The following is a 6,746-nucleotide window of genomic DNA, read 5'->3' as shown; positions in this document are numbered from 1 at the left end:
TCTAAAATATAGCTTAATTTCTGCATACTTGATTTCTGTAGAAAATTTCCAATTCAACCTCATCAATATTTAATAAGCAGTTACCAACAGCATCATAAGATCCATATTCTCCCTCGCTTTTGAAACAACCTTTCTCTCTCATCATGTAGTAACATGGTCTAAATATTCTTCACCTTTGCACCGTTTTTTTTTCCTCCTCTACAGTGAAACCCTGTAAGAGAATTGATGATGTTCTCTGTCTCAGAGTTGTGTCCTTCCATTCTTCATCCTGTCAGGCTAGGTTTTCTTTCTTCCAGTGGAAATGTTCTCACCAGGGTCCCTAATAAATTCAACTTTATCAACTTTGACACAGTAAATGCAGCACGTTTTAAGAAAACATTTCCTCTGTGTGGCTTTCCAGACCTCACACCCTCCTGGCTTTCCTCTCTTATGCACCCCTCTCCCAAATCCCCTTTCATTCTCCAAGGACACTCACTTATCTAACATCAGCCCGACATGCTGACAATGTCCGCACTGGTGAATCCCTGCCCAACATTTCTCCTGTGCAGGGTCAGACACACAACCCCTTAATGAGTTCTCCATATTTGGATAATAGCTATGTCAGCCCTCGTTGTCTCCAACATTGAACTGTTGTTTTCCCAAACATCTCACGTGTGCTCCTGCCTCTAGGTCCCCTGTAGCAGTAACACCTTTCTCCAGCTGACGTGTCCTCGGGGTCTCCTCTCTCCCTCCAGACCCTCCCACATTTAACCCCTCCCACATTTAATCCCCTCTGTTGCCAGCCTCCCTTGTTCAAGTCTCTTTCTGCACTCCCTGGATGACCTGCAGATAAATATGCCACAAAATAACACCTTTCGATGACTTTTTAATATTACTAGAATAAAATCCAGTTTGGATTTTTTGTGTCTTTTAGACAACTAAATGTCAAATTTACTGACATAATGTTGTTCCTAGTATTCCCTGATTGTCTTTTTTTAATGTCTGTTGGATCTCTAGTGGTGCCCCTTTTTCATTTCTATCACTGTTTCTCTCCTCTCTCTCTCTTTCTCTCTCTCTCCCCTTTCCCCTTCCCTCCTAGCTAGAGATTTATCACTTTAATTCATCTTTCCAAAGAACTGGTTTCAGACTGCTCTCACTGCAGGTGGTAGATTACAGCAGCTCCTTTTCTCTACTCTCCAAGGCCAGCCCAAGCCCCAAGCACTTGCAAGTCCTTTGCTCTGTTCTCTCTTCAGATTCCTTGCTGTTCTCCTTGCCCATCACACATTTTCCCAGCTCTGCCCATGTGCCTGTGTGGTTCCATGAAAATCACTGTGTAATGCCTGAGGACAAAATAAGTATGAGACACCTTGCAACCAGTAAAATGCTACTAAATATTGTCAATGAAAACAATGTTCCCTGCCATACCAGTAAACAAAGGGTGTTGCAGCCATCAAGCCATCACATTATAGCTACTCCAACAGTGAGCCCTGCAGGAACTCAGAATGGAAACAGGATGCCCACCATCAAGCCATCAGCCACGGCACCCACCCCCCAATGGTTTACCCTGAGGAGACTCAGGTTGGGAAAACACAGGATACTGGCTCCAGATAGCCAAGGTGCATATCAAAGGAATGATTTCAGTGAGCCCAGACTCTTGCATCTTCCTGTACATAGAAAATCAAGTACCTGGTCTTTGTTGCAAAAACTCCTATATATCCTGTCTCCTCCCTTACCTCTTGGCAGCAGTGTCTCAGAGGTGAGAGGCTGCATCCCAGGCATAGGTCCTCACTTTTGCATAATACTCAACTTTTAGTCTGTGCATTTTTTTAGTTGACAATATCAAGGGTGATGGGGCTTTTGGAACCGGAAATCTCTTTTTCATGCATTCCTGATGCACCCTCAAGGCTCATATCCAATGTCAACTCGTCCATGTGACCTTCCCAGAGTCAAGCCATCAATGGTGGTCTTTCTTGGAATGGGTACAACTCCTGATTATGTGTCTCAGGACAGCACTTTCATCACTCTGCTTCTCTGCCTCATGTCCCAGTGGGCTCGGCCATTTGCATAGGTGTCGGTTAACTCCCTCTGTGCACAGCCCTGAAGAGGTGCACGCAAAAACAAAGAAAGGAAAGAAAGGTCAGAGCTGTTGGGTTACTGGGCATCTGTGGAGTCACTGGGATCTATGTGAGCCTGAACACGGTCATCGTACTCTTTGTGCCTCAGTCCTCTCATCTGTGAAACAAAGTCACACGCACCCACCTGGCAAGGTGGTTTTGAGGTTGCTGCTGAAGATGGAAGAGCCCTGATGCAGGTCTGCCATGGAGTCATCAGCTTTTCACACTGGACCACAGCACATTGGTCTCCCTGGGCTGTGGCTGTCCTTCCATCCATGCTCTCTTTTCCATTTAGTCTCCAAGGTCAGAGTCCTGAGTTTGCATCACAGTCTGGTGCCCCTCATTCTGAAACAATGTTTTTCAGGAAAATTAAGAAGAAGATGATGACTTCTCTGCAGCCTGCAATGCCGCCCTCCCCTCATCTCCCGAAAACTCGTGCATTCTGTAAGGCCCATGTCCACGGCTCTGCTTACAGCCCACTTGTGCCCCCTCCCTCCATCCCTCTGACCCCATGGACAGCTCCTTCCTCCTCTGCAACCAGGTGACCTCATGGAATGGGGGTTGAAAGTTCTGGTAAACAGTACCCTATCTGAGGTTGACAGCAACCTCACAGGAACCCGGCAAGCAGGAACCGGGCCTGGAGAGCGAGCGGAGAGGGACTGGACCCTCACTCCCAGGAGGCTCCAGGGCTTCCATTTTTCCAGAGTTCATGATACTTCAGTCAAGTTACCAACACTAGCGACACTTAATTCCTTCCTTGGCCCTTATTGCTTGCTTGGCTCCTATAGAAAGCTTACTGATTTTCCTGATTTTCCAGCTCAGATGCTACAGAGACAAGTGGCAGGGGCAAGAGGGAGGGAAAGACTAATGGGCTTCCTTTCTGCCATCCATACATGGACTGAGCCCTCGAGGCTACTGACCAGCTCAGGCATCAGTGGACAAGTCCACCTACTGGGTCAGTGTGTGCCCTCTGTGATCTGCTTGGTTTCTGGTGCAGAACAAGATCCCCTTGATTCAGGTGAAGTCTAGGCAGCCTCATAATTGACCTAACAGGACACAGAAGTCCTCCTGCCATTCTTCTCCTTATCAGCTGCTCCTGGTTGGAAAGGGAGGAGCCAGACTGCAACACCTTGGCTCTCCTCCAGCTGAAGATAAGGAGGACAGGAGCTGGACGCATTGGACGGTGGGTCAGGGATGGAAACACCACACCGATGCCACAGAGAACACCTGTTTTCACCTTCAGCCTCTGTGATGATTAAGTCAGGGAATAATTCATCAGGACCTTATCCACGTCTTCACTCCACACCTATTTATTGACCCCCTACTACATGCCCATCCAGGTCACCAGTGCCAAAGATACTTTAGAAAACAAGAGACAAGAATCCCTGCCCTCCCAAAGGTCACATTCTAGTAGGTGAGACAGACCCTAAGTGAGGTTAAAATATGAAATGTACAGAGGAGAGGAGCCAGGGTAGATGTGAGGAAGAAACCCATGAAGGAAGGGGAATTTAGGAAGGGTGTGAGTGCTGGGCAGGGGTGGGGAGTGGTAGGAGGGTGGGTGGAGAAGGCAGCTCTGAAAGGTGGAGGCAGCAGGAGAACCTGAGCAGAGGGCACCCCGGGCAGGGAGCAGGCAGAGCCCGAGCAGAAGTGAGGGGACCTCCAGAGAAGATGAAGGACGTGAACTGTGGGCACGGGGAGCCGATTCTGCAGGGACCGCGGGTCCTCCTGGCATGGCTCTCCCTCCAAGGACAACGATTCTTGTCTTCCCAACCCAGGAGTGACCCGGTCAGAGTCATTTTGTCACGGGATCAATGATGCACATGAACAGAAAACTTCCAGCGCATTTAAACAGAGCCAAGGAAAGCACTGTGACCTGGGAAACCTTAACTCTGTTCCCGGTAAACTACAGCTGAGTCCACATGCAGATGCTAGGTGCCCACCTCCAAAGCTCCTTGCCGTGCAAATATCTCTTCAAAGAAATCTCCCCTCTTCTAGGGAGACTTCCACGAACCCAGAGGCGAGTTAGTCCTCCTTTGCAGAGGAGGCAAAGGCCCCTTTTAACACTTGCACTGAGAGTCTCCATCTTGTCCCCTCATCTCCAGCCTAGAGGGTGGGAGTCTTATTCATAAACACAGCAGCAGCATTCACACCTATCCAGTCAAAGGGCAGAACCTACAGCCTTTCTCTTGTCGCTCTTGGGAGACCACGTGGCGTTCAGTGGGACCACATCTGTTTTATTTTCAAGTGACAGGAAAAATTGGGTGACTGTCCAGCTGTACAGAATGAGAGGAAGAGATCAAAGAGCACTCAGAAGGGGCATTTCAGAAAGGCTGAAGGAACTACACCCTCCCACTCCCATCATATCCCCTCCTGTGGGCTGACCGACCTTGGAGGACAAAGAAATCCCCGAGGGACAGGGATTCGGGGAAAAGGGCACACCAGGTGTTTTCTAAGAGCCATGTTTCCAGCTAATTCAGTAGTAACAATAAAATTCATTTTTTGAGACTCAGATCATCTATATGATGCTAAAATTGTGAAAGGATATTCCAAGAATAGTGTGCTACATGGTTCTAATAATCGTGGTATAACTGTTCTATATTAAAACTTAGTTGTTGGTTTTTGTAGGAAAAAAGGACTGTAATTGCAACAGATGAATGAAACATGTTCATTAAATATTAGGCAATGGAAATGTTGACACAGTTGTTACAGAAGAGCAGCTTCCTCAGAGAGCAGTGAGAAACCCTGGATTTAGAGACAGAAAAGCAATTGTTTTCCACAGAGACGGAAATCTTGGAAAGTTAAAGTCAGATAAAAAGGTCATAACAGAAAGTACTAAAAAGGATGCAAAATCTTAGTGGCAAAAACATGCAATATTTTAACAAAGATGTATAACAAACAATATTCATCTTCTTATGAAATTCATAGGCAATAATAACGAGAGAGAATGAGAGGAAGAAATGACGATTCAAAGATTCTGAACTATAGTGAACGTGAATTCAGTACAGGGCATGTCTCTGGACCCATTGATGGAGCAGCTGAAGAGCCTTTTCACTTGGATCCAAAAAACCCAGAGACCAGATCGTCCCTCGTGCAGGATTAAGAAACCAAGATGCCAGGTGACACCAGACCTACCTGGGATAGGATGGCCTTCTCTGGCTGCAGATCAGTCTCACGATTCAGTGTGGTCTTTCCGGGAGCACCACCCTCTTTCCATCCTAAGCCCAAGTCCTGACTCTTTCTCTCAATCAGAACAAAGACTGTATCTCTCAGACCTGACACTTCATGACAGGTGTGGTCCCCCCTTAGACGTAGCAACGTGACACCTTTCCTTACCTTCCGAGATTTCCTTTCTTTAATGTCCTGCTACTTTATTTCCATTTTTTTTCTCGCTGTGTTTGAGAACTATCTTTTCCTTCTTACCTCTTGTCCAACACCTGTGCGCAGGACGGCTCCGATAGGTCCAAGGACACGTCCAAGGCAGGCAGCCTTCCATCCCTGGTGTGTGGCTGCCCCACAGGTTCCTGAACCACTGGGTCCTTGGTTCTCACATGTGTAGGATGGTGTCAGCCTCCCCCTGCATGGGCTGCTATGGGGACGAAGTGACCTCACACACGCACAAAAGGGAAGTGTGTGAGCATTCGCCACTAGGATGAAAATGATTGTGAACACACAGGCCGCTGGGTTAGAAGGAGACTGTGAGCTCTAGTTCTCTCCCGAGGATCAGAGCTTGCACATGAGGATGGGTACACCAAGGAGAGGACAAGCCAAGAAAAGGCATGAGGATAAGTGTGAGGCTGGGGATTCCCGGGTTGGCTGGGCAGGTGGGTTAGATTCTCCTTGGTCTTCTCCAGATGATGATTAAAAACACCACACATAGATATCACATTACAGCTGTGATCCAACAACTGAAGGAGAGATCGCAGCTGTCCTGGAGGGTTACAGACTCACTCGCCGGGAACATAGAGCCAAGTGTGAGAACAGAGTCAGGTTGATTCGGAGGAGGACATGGGCAGGGAGTATTGTTGGCACAGAGAGCTGAGGGTGAATTGGGGTTTCTCAGGAAAACAGGGCAAGAAAGGCCAGGAAGCACTGTAGGCGTGAAAAGGCTCAGGGGTGAGAGGCTAGAACAGGACACTCCTGGTCCAACCCTGGCCCTGCTGCTGAATGTATGCCTGGTGATGGTGTAGAAAGTTCCAGAGCCCCAGGCGCTGCTGCTGGGCCGAACCTAAGTGACAAATCCAGCCATTCAGTGGCTGAGGACCTGTCTGTAGGAGAATTTCTTTATAAAGGACCAGCCAGGCACCCACACACTGTCTTCACCAGAGAAAAGCAGTTTCGGCCCCTGGCTGCAGCATCGCACTGCAGCTTAAACAGAGAAGGCGGCAGGTGTGGGCCTGGGGTCTTGGAGCAGGGGCAGGACCATGGTGCTGGGATTCTGAGGGTCAGAGTCCTGGTTATCCAAGGAGCACAGTGGCGTTTGTGCCGTGAATGGGCCTTTGTTCCACCATCATCCTGGGCTATTCATCCCTCAGCCACGAGGAAAGGAGGGAAGTCCCGCCTCCTTGTGGGTAAGTCCTCACTACCTGCCTCAAAAAGCTTTCCTTTCTAAAATCCTCTTACATAAGCCTCCACGTTGGCTCAGGTGCCCCAGAC

General features: G+C 48.3%; 1 long non-coding RNA gene across 1 annotated transcript; it reads right to left on the bottom strand.

Moving 5' to 3' along the window:
- Positions 1 to 1,592: 1,592 nt before the first annotated feature.
- On the bottom strand, positions 1,593 to 5,655 carry LOC125965350 (uncharacterized). The gene is made up of 3 exons (XR_007479137.1): positions 5,514 to 5,655; positions 2,239 to 2,438; positions 1,593 to 2,076 (listed from the first exon to the last, which is right to left on the bottom strand). It is a non-coding gene; the product is annotated as an uncharacterized LOC125965350 (long non-coding RNA).
- Between the last annotated feature and the right edge of the window lie 1,091 nt (positions 5,656 to 6,746).

This window comes from Orcinus orca, chromosome 9, assembly GCF_937001465.1.
Source record: "Orcinus orca chromosome 9, mOrcOrc1.1, whole genome shotgun sequence".
Taxonomy (NCBI): domain Eukaryota; kingdom Metazoa; phylum Chordata; class Mammalia; order Artiodactyla; family Delphinidae; genus Orcinus; species Orcinus orca.
This window is presented reverse-complemented; position numbering and strand designations above follow the sequence as displayed.